We start from the raw sequence: 17,472 nt of genomic DNA, 5'->3' as shown, positions 1-17,472 counted from the left end.
CTCATTAAAAGGATGTTAGAAAGAACTTATAGTATTTGGTCTTGTGTTAGGTGATTTGGGGAAGGTTTAAGAAAGCAGAGCTTTGTTCTAGATTGGATACTGTCAGGAAGCAGAGTTAATTTTACAATTGAGTATCTTATAAATCTTATGTAGAAGGTTAGAAGAACAGGGTGAGTCTCAAGAAGTGATTGGCAAATAAACAGCAATCATTCATGTTAGTCAGTATAGAGGGATGTTTGGTCATTTTTGTGGATTGCACAATGTTCCTTTTTTAAAAATGATTGCACAATGTTCCTTTTTTACTTTGTTCAGCCAAAATTACAGAGTGCTCTTGTTTTTCTCTTGATCCATCATAGTCAGAGAGTGGGCTCGTTTAATGTAAGTGTTCATGAAATCATTTTTCGTACAACAGAATACCATGGTATAACTGTATCAGGCCAGATCCTAATTCTCAGGGACTGCTTTTGTCTTTCTGTGTATGAATGCATCAGAATTCATTGAATTCATTTACCCATTTTATTGCTCTGTTGTTTATAGCTGCATATGATTGTACATGTCACTTGATGCACATATGCACATTTTGGGGGCATATATACATTGAAGTAGCATTGATGTCATAGGATATGTTTGTTTTCAACTTTACCTGATATCGTCAAACTGCTTTTTAAGAGGTTTTAACAATTTACACTCTCAGCAGCATGACTTCTAGTTGTTCAAATTCTTTCCAACCCATAATATTACCAGTCTTTTTAATTTTAGCCATTCTGGTAAGTTTGTGTTGATATCCCATTTTGATTTTAATTTGCATTTCTCTGATTATTAATTATTGGTGAAGTAAAGCACTATTTAGTATATTTTTAGTCATTTGGATTTCCTTTTTGAAGAATTTTTGTTCAATTCTCTTGACCAGTTTTTACATAGAGTGTTTGTATTTTTCCTATTGTTATGTGGTGTTTTTTTAAAAATATAGTCTGAATATTAGTCCAGAGTAGCTCTTTATAAGTAAGAAAAAGAAACTGTTTATCCTTGGTCAATATATGTCTGTAAAGAATAGCTTTGATCAACTTGAGCAGAGAACATAAAAAGTATAGAACACACTGATATTATTTAGCATCACCAAAAAAACTACCTGGAATTTTTTTCAAAAAAGGAGATATTTCTCTTATGAATTCACACATTATGCAGAAGCTTCTGGTATCCTAGGATGCCTTAATGCAATCAATTTCCAAAAAATTCATTCAAAAATCATAAATTACTATATATATGTATATTTTCAAGTTGAAGTACAAGAAATGCTGCTCTTCATTTGGATTCCTCTGCATTTTAATCTGCTTGGTTAGCCCCCCAGATATGTATTAGTATCATATTGATGAGGTTAAATTCCAAAGTATTTTCTTTCCCCCCGCCATGGGATCTGACACCAAGGGGAGTAAATCTCCTGGCAACATGGAATATGACTCCCGGGGAGGAATCTAGACCCAGCATCGTGGTCATTAGCATTTTACAGCCACAAGAGCAACCTATTTACATACACATTGAATAATATACTAAAGTAGGCTATAATTTTGGTAAATGTGAAAAACCATTCAGGTCAACCTAGAATACTCAAGTTTTATGTGATATAGCCAGGAAGAGATATTTTCTAAAGATTTCTAGTCTGTCGATAGAAAATGTTTATTTTTATCATTTTTTTAATAAACACATTTTATAGATCATGCTTACAGGATCAGATTGACTATGATTCCTTAATAATTGTGAAGACTGCCACATAGGAGTAAAGTTGAATAAAGGATAGCTTCAAATGGACCTTCTTGTATCCTGTTAGGGAACACCAGTAGCCTAACTGACCTTAGCGTTTCTTTAAGACATTACCTCCTTTTCTGGTCTAATTAGTCCTTGTTTCTAGAGCAATATTTTTTTTAATGCAATATTCTTGAGATATATTCACATACCATACAAACCTTCCAAAGTGTACAATCATTGGGTCACAGTGTCATCACATAGATGTGTGTACATTCCCACGGTCAATTTTAGAACATTTTCATTACTCCAGAAAAGAAATAAAAATAAGAAAGAAAACCCAAATCCTCCCTTACCCACTCCCTTTTACCGATGCATAATATTGGTGTGGTACATTTGTTACGGTTGATGAAAGAATATTAATATATTACTGTTAACTATAGTCCATAGTTTGCAATAGGTACATTTTTCCCATATGCCTCTTTATTATTAACTCCCTGCAATAGTGTCTACCTTTGTTCTAGTTCATGACAGAACTTTTTAATATTTGTACAGTTAATCACAGACATTGTCCACCACAAGATACACTCTGTTATCCATTCCCATACTTAACTTCCAACTTTCCTTCTGGTGACGTACATGATCTAAAGCAACTGATGCTTAGGAAAGGGTCAAAGTAGGGCAGCTAATGAAGACTGGTAGGTGAGGATGTGTGCATGCCGAGAGATCATGGAGTTAGAAATCTACTATGAGCACGAATACTAGGGTGTTTTATTATATTGCATTATGTGACAATAGCTAACAGATACAATATGTAAGCATTTTGTTGTTCTGTGAGTTAGTTGAAGACATTATGGCACAGCACCTCTAAATATCTCAACATGTACCTCTTACAAACAGGGACATTCTCCCACATAATCTCAATATATTATCATACTCAGGAAATTTAATATTAAAAAGTACAATTATTTAATACATACTCCATATTCTAATTTCTTCAATTGCTCCAATAAATGTCCTTTGTGTCAAGGATTGTAAAAAGCAATTAGTTTTCATGACACCAAATTCTTTTCCATAACTGCCATTTTTAAAGAGTAATTTTACAACGTATCTTGTTGAGTATTTAATCATGTTCCCTACAAAAGGCATGTTCGGGTCCCAACCCCTGGTCCTGTTGATGTGAACCCCTTTGTAAACAGGACCTTTGAAGATGTTATTAGTTAAGGTGTACCTAAACTGAGTGAGAGTGGGCCTTAATCCAATAAACAAAGGCAATTGGATGCAGAAAGAGAAGTTGCAGGGAACAGCCAGCAGCTGAAAGTCAACAGAACCTGGAAGAGAAAGGAGAAGATGCTGCCATGTGTAGTGCCATGTGACAGAAAAGCCAGGGAACCCCAAAGATTTCTGGCCAGGCAGAAGATACCAACCCAGAAAGGAAGCAAGCCTTCTAGCCTCTGAAACCATAAGCCAATAAATTCCTGATGTTTAAGCCAACAATTGTATGATACCTGTTTTAGCAGCCAGGAACCTAAGACATCCCTTAATTTGGATTTTTAAAATTGTTTCCTTGTAACTAGATTCAGGTTAAATACTTTGACAGGAATACCACATAGGTGATGTGTGTCCTTCTCCATGCATCACGTTGGGAGACATATGATGACATTTTATCTCATTATTGTGATTTAAAATTTTATAATTTGGTTTACATAGTGTCCACTAAATTTCTCAATTGGAAAGGTACTTTTTAATTCTTTTTATAATTAATTAATGATCTGTGGAGAGATGCTTTGAAACTATGTGAATATACTGTTCCCCACGTAATTCTATTACCAATGGTTTCCAGCATCTATGGACAAGACTTCCTTGAATTAGTACATACCAGTTTTTTTAAGTGTGTGTTTATCATCATGGTACTATACTTTCAAGCCAATACCACAAAGTTCTCCCTTTTCTTCCCCCATTTCATATTTATATTTCCCTTGTCTTAATATGACAATATCTAGTTACCAACAGGATCAATATGTTTGCTTATTATGCAGATCATGAAATATATACAAAAGGATTTTGGAATTATTATACTGTCACCTGAATGCTGATATTTTATTTTGAAAATCTTCTCAGGCCAGAGAAATGTAATTAGTCTCATTTTGGAAAACAAATTCTTTTTACCCCATGTTCTACCAAACAAGACTATATTTCTTGTTTACAAAACTAGTTTAGATTAAAATTTATTCTGACATTTATGTAAAATTTATCATTTATCTTCATTTATTTACTTTGACATCATAGATTGAAATGCTTCTGAAATTGTTCTGCTGAGAATTTTGTTACTATTTTCAACTTCTTTCAGAAAAAAATACGTTAACCAGAGTATTGGAGGGTCTCCTGCTATTTGTTGTTTCTATTATTGTATCCATACTTAAAGTAGTCTTTGAGTTTCAATATTGATGATATTTATTGTCATAGTCATATTTATAAGCATATTAATATCCAGGATCCCCTCAAAGTTTCTTTCATATATATGTCTTAAGCCTAAAAAATCTGCAGTTTGGAATTTACTACTATTTATAATTCTGTTCTTCCATTGGGTCTTTTCATGCATTTGAGGTCTGTTAATCATTTTGACAGGAGCAGGAGGATTTGGGGGAATAAAAGTCTTTCTTAGGCAGCTCAGTTTATTGCAGCTGCTCTTGATCTCCCATCTGTTGCTTTAAATGACAATGCCTCTTATTGTTTACCATGTGCATGTGCGTATAATGTTTCCTCCTTTCACAGTAACATAAGAAGCCATAATATAAATCAGTGCCATTTATAGACCAGGTTTATATTATACTCTCATTGTTAAATTATTTTAAACAGATGGCTTTCATGCCTTTATTTGTGCTTATTTACTTTCCTTGTTGGCCCTGGTAGCATAGACTATAGGCGTCTTCTATGAAATCTGACAAGTGTTTGGGAAACTTCCCAATTTAAGCAAGCTTATGTTAGAAGAGATAATCTCTTCCTCATTAAATTCTAACTAATTTCCCCCCTTTGTCATTGAAGAAAATCCAAGTAACACACCCAAACTCTGTACCTAAATTTTATTTGAAATTAATGTTTTGTAAATATTTGTTTGATGCCTTAAAACAGAAATGATAACTATTATTTTCTGTGTTAAGAGCCATAGAAGAGTAAATGAGAAAATATCTATAATAAAGCCAAATATTAACTGTTGGCTTACAGATAAAGCCAAAAGTCCCTCCTGGATGGGGTCTATTTTTTTTTTTCTGAGAGTGTAAGTTTGTTTATTTGAGAATATTCAATATTCTAGAATTCATTTTACACTCTAAAGCAAATATCTGAACATATAGTATGATTCTGGATATATGGTAGTCACTTGTTTCAAAAGATGGGAAGAGTGCTGCTAAACTAATTGAGAGACATAGAAATTAGATGGACAGTTGGAATTCTGACATCATATAATCTAAAACAAAGTACCCAACTTTCTGTAGTATTTTTAAAATAAAGATTAACAACATTTGAATGAAGTATTTCACTACCTCTGTCTTATGTTTTTTCTTCCATATCTATCAAAGAATCTCTCTTTACCAAACAACTTAAGGGGGTTTCCCCAGCCGAAGTTGAATATACATATTTCACAGTGAGTTGATCATTGAAGTGAAAAAAATAATAAGCATCCATACATTTTCTGCATTTTCAACTCTCTGTTTACATACTAGGCCTGGAAGAGAAAGAAGAAAAGCAAGAGTTTTTCTCCAATAATTCCTGTTCTTTCTTACCACTTCCTAAATATAATCACACTTTTTTGTCTTCCAAAAACCGCTCAGAGCAGTATTCCAGGGTAAAGATGATGTTCGTTATGCTCAGATAAGCCTTCTTGAATGAGTTTGGCTGACAAGGTAGAGCTTCCTTAACATTTCTTTAGTAAAATGTATTCTGTGAATAGTGTGGAGAATATTTCTAAATGCCTAATATGTGCAATATACTTTTCAAATACCTATTTGATAACAGGATATATTGGAAGAAAATTATTGGGGAAATTTAAAACTATGAATTATTTTCTTAAGTAAAAGTGAGAGATCAATTTGGAAATGAACAATTCTCGTATACCTCTCTATGGCTTTAAAAATAGGCGGATCTCCGCAAAACCCACCTCCAGAACCCTTCCAACTTGTTTCTTCAGAGCCTAGGGTCTCAGCCCAAAGTACCTTTTGAACTCTACCAAAAGCACTTTCCTCATCGACCACCAGATGGCAGGTGGATCCGCTCTTTGGAGCGGGACTCCGACCCCGCCCTACCGGAAACTGTCATGTAAAGGAAGTCTCTCTAGCCACGCCTAGAGTTCAGCACCCTGGATGCGGACAGCGACACCGCCCAGTTCAGTCCCATGACTCGCTGCGGAGATTTTCACCTGACAAGAGAACTGGCCAATCCCAATTGGTTCCAAGGGCCTCGTGACTGACTAATTTACAGTGCCAGGAATGGGGTGGAGGCAGAGAGGAATGCCCAGATTTGGGGCATTTAGGGCGGCGGGGGAACCAGCTGATCTTAAATACTCCATTTTGCAAAATACAGTTCGTTTCTCTCACTGCCCGCGAGAATCTAAGTACATTCTTGCAAATATCTTGCTGTGCGATAGGCATTATATTATCCATCTCCGAGTTGTGGTTTATTCCGACAAAATGTGAGTTATGGCGGCCAATACCTCTTCTTGCACAAATCTGCCTGTTAGCCTTCCTAAGGAAACAACATGGGGAGGAACTGCTTTTTCTGCACTGTTTTCCAATTAATTAGTCTCGAAAACACAAACAGCAGCTGTTTTTTTATTCGCATGAAATTACTGTCTTAGATAAAGATACCGATTTGACTGAAGCTCACGTGAGCTCTAGAAGTGACGGACAAAAACAATACATTTGGGGGTTTTAATTCGTGTTGTAGGACGGTAAAAAACCAAGGGCAAATGAAAATGGGCTCAGGACAGCATAGCATATTAACTGGAATTCCAGTTTAGAATCGGAGTCTAATTAAATCTCAGTGCAAGGGAAACAGGTATGGCTAAAGGAGAACAAGTAACTATTTAATATCGACAAATAGGCTAAATTAAGTGAAGTTTTAGCTGTAGTTTATCGTACTACACGGATTGTTTTCTCTTTCCCTCTTTGTTTGGGAGGCGCTAATTCAGACCTTTAACCAGCAGAGGGCGAGTGGACTACATTTTTCACCCCTCAGACCCCGCCCCCGCCTCCCCCACCCCAACCACCCCACCCCCCGGAAATTAATTTACTAGGCTCTTCAAATATAGACCCAGCTGAGTAAGGTGTGGTGGAAGAAGAGCAGCACACAGAAATTGGAAGAGTGCCGCTCTTGGCTCTGCAGCTGCACTGCACTACTTACAACTATCTCCTTGGGTTTAGAGCTGCAAAGGGGATTGCAGGGGTTGCTCTAGGAAGGGGCAGGAATGAAAAGCAGCCCCACCCTCAGAAGCCATAGATGTTAGAAGTCACTAGTTTCAAGGAATTGAGAAGACCAGACATACGCTTGAAAGAGGAAGAATGTAATACATAATGGTTCAAAAGAAGGACTTTACTTCTCAGGGCCAATAACTCAATGTGCTGAAACAACAATAACAAGAGGCTCTGCTCTAGCTTTGCCACTCTAAGAACAAAAATTATGAGGGGAGGAGAAAGTGAAAAGGCGATGGTGAAATTGTAAGAGTGCTGGCTGAGTTATCTTTTAAACGAGACAGACAAAGCAAACCAGCTCAGGGGGAGAAACAATGAGAGAAAGGCTGCCAGAATGCAGGGCAGAGCAGTAAAACACGTTGTAAAAGTTAATTCATTGTTGGGCGGAGCCTTCCGCATTCTGGACTGGCATACCACTTGCTCCACAGTGTGAATTTACCTTGTACTGTAAGATTTTGCAGAATATCCTTGACTGGCAATCAGCAATCCCATTAATTGGACATGCTCTTTCTCTTCCACATATTTATGCCGAGAATTCATCTAACTTTGTTTCCAAATTAATAGAATGATTTTTTTTCTGGAAGCCATTAAACAAATTTTTTTGCTTTACATTTTCTCTCTCTCAATCATTAAATTTCTGTAAGTTTGTGTTTTAAAAAGACAGCATTTCATTAATAAATTCAATTCATAAAAGAGTATGATGCTCTCTTAAAGTTGGTATTGGCAGGACAAGAGCAAAATGTCTTAACAGTATATTTCAACACTTCAGAAAACACCATTTGACTCAGTTTCATGATCTATGTTACAGATAAATTGCACTTTGATGGTGGGGTACTACCTGTATGTGTTTCTGTCACATTCCCTCTGAGTATGAGCGCTTGTAGAACACATTTTTTATGAATATACCAAACTTCGTTCATGTTGGACCAATATCCAAATAAGTGCCTAAAATGTCTAGTATAATCTCCCTACAGAAGACAAAATTATTGTTTAAAAACCTGAGCACTAAGTCAGTGAATAAGCAATTAATGAAAGAGAATATTCAAATAGCCAATAAGCATATGAAAAAGATTTTAACATCATTAATTATCAAAGAAATGGAGATTTACACCATAATGAAATACCATTACCCACCCAACAGAATGGCTAAATTAATTAATAATAAAAGCTAACACTTCTAACAGTTGTCAGGTGTGGGTCAACTGGAACTAGCACACATTACTGGTAGAATGTAAAATGATACAATCACTTTGGAAAACTATCTGGAAAGAATTACTGAAGTTCAATATTTGTATACCCTCTGACTCAGTAATGTCACTCTTAAGTTATACCCAACAGAAATGTTTACATGTGTATACAAAAAGACATATACAAGAATGTTATCATAGCTCAAGCCTGAAAGGAATCCAAATGTACATCAACAATAGAATGGATAAATATATTGTTACAGTCATATTCAGGAATTTATAGAGCAATGATGATTTTTTAAATGACTACTACATGCAACTATATGTATGAATCTCACAAACATAATATAATGTTCAGCAGAAAAAAATCAGAAACCGAAGAAAACATTTTGTATTGTTCTATTTATATAAACCCAATGATTGGCAAAACTAATCTAAGAAGATAGATTAAAACCATTTGATGTCTTCCCAGTGCGCTAATAAAATCTAAATTCCTTTATATAATCTAGAAGGCTCTGCATTAACTAATCCTATCTAAATTTCCAATCTTTTATTAACCACTGTATTCCTCAGTCATCACACCTGAATTACTCTGGCCTTGCATCAATTGGTAGAACATATCAATCTCTTGTCAGTCTTGGTGCCCTTGAGCTTGCTGTTCTCTCTGCTTAGAAAGTGTTATTGCCAACTCTTTGCATGAAATGCTCCTTTTAAACCTTCAACTTCCAGATTAATGATATTTCTTTAGAAAAGCTTTCCTTGACTCTCCTATTTAAAATGCCTGTATTAGTTTCCTATGGCTGCTGTAGTAAATTACCATAAACTTAGTGCTTAAAACAATTCAAATTTATTATCTTATAGTTCCGAAGTTCAGAAGTCTAAAATGGGTCTCAATGGGTTAAAATCAAGGTATCAGCAGGGGTGGTGTCTTAGTTTGCTAATGCTGCGGAATGCAAAACACCAGAGATGGATTGGCTTTTATAAAAGGGGGTTTATGGGCTTACACAGTTACAGTCTTAAGGCCATAAAATGTCCAAGGTAACACATCAGCAATCGGGTACCTTCACTGGAGGATGGCCAATGGCGTCCAGAAAACCTCTGTTAGCTTGGAAGGCACGTGGCTGGCGTCTGCTCCAAAGTTCTGGTTTCAAAATGGCTTTCTCCCAGGACGTTCCTCTCTAGCAAGCTTGCTCCTCTTCAAAACATCACTCACAGCTGTACTCACTAAGTTCCCTCTCTCTGAGTCAGCTCATTTATATGGCTCCACTGACCAAGGCCCACCCCAAATGGGCAGGACCACACCTCCACGGGAACATCTCATCAAAATCATCACCCACAGCTGAGTGGGGCACATTCCAAGCAAATCTAACCAGCACCAAAACATCTGCCCCACAGGACCACAAAGATAATGGCATTTGGGGGACACAACACACTCAAACCAGCACAGGTGGTTTCCTTCTAAAGGCTCTAGTTAGGGAACCTGTTTCCTTACCTTTTCCGTTTCCTAGAGACACCATGATTTCTTAGCTCATGGTTTCTTCCTCCATCCTTAGAGCCAGCAGCATAGCATCTTCAAATCTCTCTGCAACTCTGATACTCTTTCCCCTGCCTACTTCTTCCATGTATAAAAGCATAACATTCTTGTATATGTCTTTTTGTATACACATGTAAACATTTCTATTGGATATAACCTGAGAGTGACATTACTGAGTCATAGGGTATACAAATATTGAACTTCAGTAATTCCTTCCAGACAGTTTTCCAAAGTGATTGTATCATTTCACATTCTACCAGTAATGTGTGCTAGTTCCAGTTCACCCGTACCTGACAACAGTTAGAAGTGTTAGCTTTTATTATTAATTAATTAATTTAGCCATTCTGTTGTGATTACATCAGGCACACCCAGATAATCCAGGATGATTTCCTTATCTCAAGGTCAGTTCATTAGCAACCTTAATTCCCCCTTGCTATGTAGCATAATACATTCACAGATTCTTGGACTTGGATGTGGACATTTTTGGGAAGCCATCAGTCTTCCTACCACAGTCCTCTTTTTTTTTTCCTAGAACAGCATCATATTTATTTCCTTAAGAATATTAATCACAATTTTTAATCATTTAATATATTTAATTGTTCACTAACTGCCCTGCTCTAAAAAATTCTATAAGAGTCCAGACCCTATCTGTCTTGTTCTCTTCCATTTCCCTAGTGCTTAGCATGGTGACTGGCACATTTGTGGGAAAAATAAATAAATAAATAAGCTTATATCTATGTTTTGATACTTAACAGTTCTGGTTTCTAGCTTTCCTTCTCATATTAAAATTTATATCATGTCTTTTTAGGAGAGGGATTTCTAGAGGAATCACAGCACAGATTTTCAAGTTCTCTATCATAATAACTCATGGGAAAAAATCATGCTTATAGATAGAGGCCCTTATGTGTCACATATATATCTTCATCTTTTAATTGGATTGAAAAGAACAGCTTATAAATTGCCTCTGCATGGAAAATAGCATATCACAGGACATATGCACTTGAAGAAAAGATTCTAGGATGAAGAGATGGAATTCTTTGTTAGAGTCTCATGAGAAAAGATGTGGTGCTTGGAGCTCTAAGCATGATCCTAGGATGTATTTACAAAAAGAGGTATCATCAATCATTGTTTACCTCTGTGTTACTAGGTTTTAACATCAAATACCAAAGATTTTTTAAACACTTGGTGATTCATTCAGCAAATATTTATTGAATATCTATTAAGTTCCAAGTATCTTCAAGGCTCTGGAGACAGAACGAATTTTAAAAGAGAGAAGTCTCTGCTTTTAGGAAGCCATACATACAAAGTATTATTTGAAGTAGTAACAGTGTTATAAAGAAGAAAGGAAATGATGAGAAACCAATGAAGAATTTTGAATGGGGATTTAATTTATGTTACAAAAAGTTGTCTGCCTGTTGTTTGGGTGGAAGAAGGGAGACCAGTCAGGAGGCCATTGCAGTAGAATAGGCCAAAGATAACGGTAGTTTGAACAAGGGTGGTAGTGCTAGAGCTAATAAAGATTGGTTGGATTTGGTTTATGTTTTAAAGATAAAATTGACATGATTTGAGATGGATTTGGATGTGGAGTGCTAAATAAAGAAAAAAAAAGGGTAATCCTCAGTTTGTTTTGGGGTACCTAGGTGAATAGTGGTGTCAATTACTGGTATGGGGAAAGTTGGAGTTAGTTTTGGGATGGGAAAAAAATAAAGAATTTCCCGTTGGGCATTGTCAAAAGAAACTGAATCACCAAAAACAATCAATATAATGGGTTTATGGCAAGAGAAACTACTTGAGCAAGGAGAGCGCAAACTTAATTAAGAGTCTCAAATGATTAGTGTGTTACATTGACTTATAAAGGTGTCAAGGGATTCCCAAGGGGGAAGTTACAATAATTGGATGACACTTAGATTCCTTATTATAAAGGAGGTCTTACAAAGAGGGGGAATGATCATGGGTGTTAGTATAGCATACTTGTCTATTTCTGATAGGTTATCTGTACTGGACTGAAGCCAACTTATTTCCAACTGTTGCTTCAACTGCAACTTTTGCAGGGTACATTTCTTTTTCTTTTCTTTTCTTTTCTTTTCTTTTTTTTTTGGAAAGCCTCCACTTTTATTTTTAACTCTTTAGAAAGTCCCTGTCTTTAGAAACTCCCTTCTCGGAAAAGGGGGTCACTCTCAGCAACACCAACGTAGGCAGCCAATTTATTTTACTCAAGAGCATGCTAAATTTGAAATGCTTGTTAAACACCTAAGTCATGTCAAGAGGGCAATTGAGCATATGGGTCTGGGGACTTAGAGGAGAAATCATGCTAGAAAAATGAATTTTAGAGTAAGGATTATGAAAACTATGTTTAAAGCAATGAAACTGGGCCTTATCCCGTATTAATGTAGATAGAGAAGATGGTCAATCCTAGGGCACTTCAGCATTTAAAGGTGTAGAAAATGTGGAGACCAGCAAAGAAGACTGAAAGGGAATAGCCAGCATGGTGGAAGAAAATTCAGCTGAGAATGTGCCTGGAAAATCACATGGAGAAACCGTTTCAAGAAGAAGATGGGAGGATATGCTGCTGAGAGGTTTAGTAAATTGAGACTTGAGATGGAAAGATGGAGGTGACTTGTGACCTTGGCAAGAGCAGATTCAGTGAAGTGGAAAAATAAAAATCTGATCTAATGTAACAGTCCATTGTGAAAATATTACACAGCTTGGATTTCTTGTAAATTAATGCTACTTGGAATAGAGATAAGAATTGCCAAGATTGATAGTGTATTTACATGTAATAAATTAACTTCTAAATTCACAGCTCCTTGATCTTATAGGTCAAAGTATTATATAGATTGTTTCACTGTAGTAGTGGCTGCCTAAGGGAAATACTGAGTCACAATTTCTTCATCACCCTAAAGACACTATTTTATTCTCTGTCTATGATTTACAATAGTGAAAATCATAATTAAAAAAATTTCCCTCTACTGAGGTAGTTAAAAATCCCTGTTCTGAGTCTCAAAATAGAAAAATAAACTTACTTGGTGGAGAGCTCTTTGTTGAACTTCCTATTTTATCTAAACCAATAGCTTTCAAAGCATTTTCTGAGGACTCCTTGTGATACACTGATGATTGCAAATTAATTCTTTGTCTTTTTATCATGACTAGGCTGTTTTCAATGATTGCCATTGTGATTACTAGGCCTCCTAATATTAGAAATTGTCTACTCTTCTGTACTCTCAAGTTCTTTCAATGCACCAATTAAAAGAATTTTAGAATGCTATCGCTAAATAACCAGTGCCAAATCTTTTCCACAGAAGTGTTAAATCAAGGGACATCTAAAGGTTTCATTTCACCTATCACTCAGTCAACACTGTAGTCATTTGGTTTTTCAATATCATTAAGCACTTCTTATGTGTCTGGCCTATCATAGGGTCTGAAAATATAATAATATCAAATTAAATGAAATGAACACCATCCTTGCCTCAGAAAACTTGGATCCTAATGGGTAAGACAGACAATTAAGTTGCTACAGTAAATATTATACAAATCACCATAAAAAGAATATAGGGTAATAGAAGAGCCCAAAATTGCAGGTGAGAAATGGGAGTTAGGAAAGGCTGAGCTCTGAAAGATAAGGAGCTATCCAGGCAAAGAGGAAGGGAAACAGTGACCTAGCAACAGAGAAAAGCATATTCAGAGGCAATGAAAGGATAGTGTATTTGAAGAACTCGGCAGGGAAAGTAATAAATTTCATCATTCTTTTCTCTCTTTTAGTAAATGAAAATAGGTAAATAGATGTTACATGGAGAATTACAACTATATTTTAGTTTGTGGGAAATGTAAGAGATAACCTAGTATGGCTTTTATTTTACATATAAGGGAAAACTTAGACCCAGAGAAGTGGGATAGCTTATCCATATTTTATTGTCTATTAGCAACGTTAATTGTCCTGCAAATCAGATTCTGCCTTGAAGTTAGTGCTTTTCCTCATTATGACAGAATATCTTTGCCCACTTCTCAGAGTATTTTTGGTCTTTAAAAGTTTGAGGGTAACTGGTAATTGAGTCTCAGTCTTTAGAGCCTCACCTAGCACAAGGAGCAAAAGCAAAAAAATGTGGGAAGTCTAATAGGACATTTCTCCCCCATTAAAGGAGAGATCCTGAAAGTGATACACTTTAGTGTTAAGTGAAGTAGATGTGACTTTCACTCCAGGGACTGCAATAAAAATTGACTGTCTCAAATATTGTTCCTGATTCTGGCAGGGGAACAGGAACGTGGAGAATAGTGAGACCCATCAGAAATAAAAACAGCTGAAGCAGCATGCAATGATTTCAGGTAATGGAATTATGAGACACATAAAATTACTATATTTAATATATTTAAAGAAATAAAAGTCAAATTTGAAGATAAACGGCGAGAACAACAACAGCAAAAAAGTAAAAACCAATGAAGAATGATCAAGCAGATTTGAGTAAGGAACAAATAGAACTACTAGAAATGTAAAATGTGATAGTGGAAAGTTAAAAACTCAGTGGGGTGGATTTAAGAACACATTAGACAGACCCAGCCATAAAAAAAAATGAATAGACTGAAGGACACATATCATAGTAAAACTGAAGAACACTGAAGATGAATATAATATGTTAAAATAGGCATAAAAGATAGATTACTGTTAAAGTAGTGACAGACTGAGAGCTGACTTCTTAGCAACAATAATGAAAGCTTAGAATTCCAAGCCTAGTGTAAATATCTTCAAATAATTATGAAATAAAGATATTTCACACCTTAAAAGATAAGAAAGTTAGCTGCCAACAGACCACATGCTAAACCACTTCTAAAAATCATCTTCAGGCAAAAGTATCCCAATCTCATATGGAAGATATGAGAAACAAGAAGGAATAAAAAGAACAGAAAAGAGAAGATAAGTGAATAAATCTAATAAAAGAAGGGTGATAACGATGATGATGATGGTGATGTCTGGGGGAGGTTTAAAGAAGAAAAAATATATAATGAAGAGAGTAAAACAATGGAATAGAAGTGGCTATGGAAATGAATGAATTTAAAGCATCTAAGACCTTGTTTAGTTCAGGAGAGAAAATATTGATTGATTTTTGACATTGATAACGTACATATACATATTGTTATTAGAAAGCACAAATTATGTTAGATATTTCAATCCAAGTAATTAAATCCAAATATGTACTTTCAATAAATATAAATGAACTAAAGGCTTCTGATAAACCTAAAGACTGAAAGACAAAACAAAAACTGAGTTATTTAAAGAGAGTGTTTACATTATTGGATCATGCTAATATAGTGGAGGAGACTTGATTTACTTTTCTTCTCATCTACTCAACAGAATGAAGGGCTCATGGCAGAGATCAGATCAATGAGACAAAATAAAGAAGCTACATTTTCTTAACATATAAATATAGCGTGTGAATCAGAAACCCTGCTACAACACATACATAACCTTTTCTTCAGATTATGTTGTCATAATTTTCCAATACATGATCAATGAGGCTATGTGTGATATTCATTCTTTCTTTGTTTTGTTTTTGTTTTTCCAGAGGGTTTTCTTGGGGGCATCTCTCAGTGTTGCGGCTGCTGCAGGCTGTGCAGTGCCTCAGCACAAGCCCTGATAAGGCCACATTGCTGGATGCTAGTCTCCAGGGAGGTGCTAAAGCTCAGTTCAGCTGAGGCCCAGGTCAGCTTCTGCAGGAGGCCCCGCTGTGTGCAGGCCAAGACATCTGCATTTGATGGCACAGTAGAAGGGGATGGCCCCTGGGCTGCTTTGAGTCCTGCTGCAGCTACCTCGTAGTACTAGCCCCTAGGAGTTCTAGAGGCTGAGGGGTGGGCCAAGAGCCCTAGGGGAGCTCTGAGGCAGAGACCAGCTGATGCTCCCAGCTTGGGCAGCCTGGGCATTCAGAGCCGGGTTATCTTTATCTACATCCGAGTTGAGCTCCTGACAAGCCACGCAGTAGATTTTCTGCTGTTTGTCTTGGAGAAATCTGTTCCTGCAGGACACTGACGTCTCGCCCAAATGGTGGTAACCGCACTGTGGGTAATAGGCCATGAGCTGTGAAATGTGATCCTGCCACTCTTGTCCTGTCTGCAACAACTGAGGCTTTGCCTCAGTCTGGGGGTCTCAGGAGAAATCATCTACTTCTGGAGGAAGGGAGGCACAAAGCACTGGGGGTCTGGTGGGGAGCGGAAGTCGGGGTCGGGGGTGGGGTGGGGTGGGGTGAGGGGCCTCTTGCTGGAGCTGACTGCCTTCTGTATGTAGCAGCTACAGGGCCCCACAGCCCAAGTCCTCATGTGACATTCATTCTTAAATCTCTCTCCACTAACCATATTCACTGCACAGCTACAGAAAATAATCATTATTTGCGTATAAATGAATCCAATCTTACCTATTTTGCCTTTGCCTTTTGAATCATCTCAGAGAGATTATTTTGATCAGAATAGTTTTAATGGAGTATTATTCTAAATTTTTGATTACTTGTAATTAGTGAATGGTATGTAGGTATGGTTAGTTGATCTTAATAAGATTTGATTAACCAAATTTCTATTTCTAGGCATGTTGGATTTGATTTTACAGTAGACGGAAATTCATTCATCTACTTTATTAACTGTAGAAGTCTTCGTAGCATTTTATTGACAATTACTTTATTACCAAAGAAGCCCTCAATTGAATATTTGACAGCAACTTCTCAAGGGCTTGGAAACTAGAAATTTCTTATGTTAGAATGCCCTTAGGAAGAGCAGACTTGTGTATTATACTCCAATGGTAGAAGGCTGTGCTAATGACAAAGATAATATCAATACCATCTCAGAAAACAGTTCTTCTGGTACCAGATAAAATAAAAAGCTGCATAGCAACAAAAGTCTTGCCTTCATAAAGCTTCTATCCTTGGGAATGGGAGGGTAAAATAAGCTAAGTAAATAATATGTCAGATGCATAAAGTTCTATGAAGAAAAATGAAACAGTGAACGTGATTAAGGGAGGGCAGTAGTGGGGAAGGCTACTCAGAAAAAGTGACATTTGAGTGAAGACCAGGATAAGGTGAAGGAAGTAGGCATGGGGATGTCTGAGCCGAGCATTCCAGATCAAAGAAAACAGTTCTAAGTACAAAGACCCACTAACCGAACAAGTCAGGCATGTTCAGGGAATATCAAAGAAATCAGAGAGGCGGGGCAAGATGGCAGACTGGTGAGCATTATGTTTTAGTTACTCCTCCAGGAAAGTAGGTAGAAACCCAGGAACTGCGTGGACTGGACACCACAGAGCAATCTGACTTTGGGCATACTTCATACAACACTCATGAAAACGTGGAACTGCTGAGATCAGCGAATTCTGTAAGTTTTTGCGGCCAGGGGACCCGCGTCCCTCCCTGCCAGGCTCAGTCCCGTGGGAGGAGGGGCTGTCAGCTCCGGGAAGGAGAAGGGAGAACTGCAGTGGCAGCCCTTATCGGAAACTCATTCTACTGATCCAAACTCCAACCATAGATAGACTGAGACCAGACACCAGAGAATCTGAGAGCAGCCAGCCCAGCAGAGA

General features: G+C 36.8%; 1 pseudogene; it reads right to left on the bottom strand.

Moving 5' to 3' along the window:
- Window positions 1-15,503: 15,503 nt before the first annotated feature.
- Window positions 15,504-17,074, bottom strand: LOC119507773 (annotated as a pseudogene).
- Window positions 17,075-17,472: the final 398 nt, after the last annotated feature.

Source organism: Choloepus didactylus, chromosome 13 (assembly GCF_015220235.1).
Source record: "Choloepus didactylus isolate mChoDid1 chromosome 13, mChoDid1.pri, whole genome shotgun sequence".
In the NCBI taxonomy this organism is placed as follows: domain Eukaryota; kingdom Metazoa; phylum Chordata; class Mammalia; order Pilosa; family Megalonychidae; genus Choloepus; species Choloepus didactylus.
This window is presented reverse-complemented; position numbering and strand designations above follow the sequence as displayed.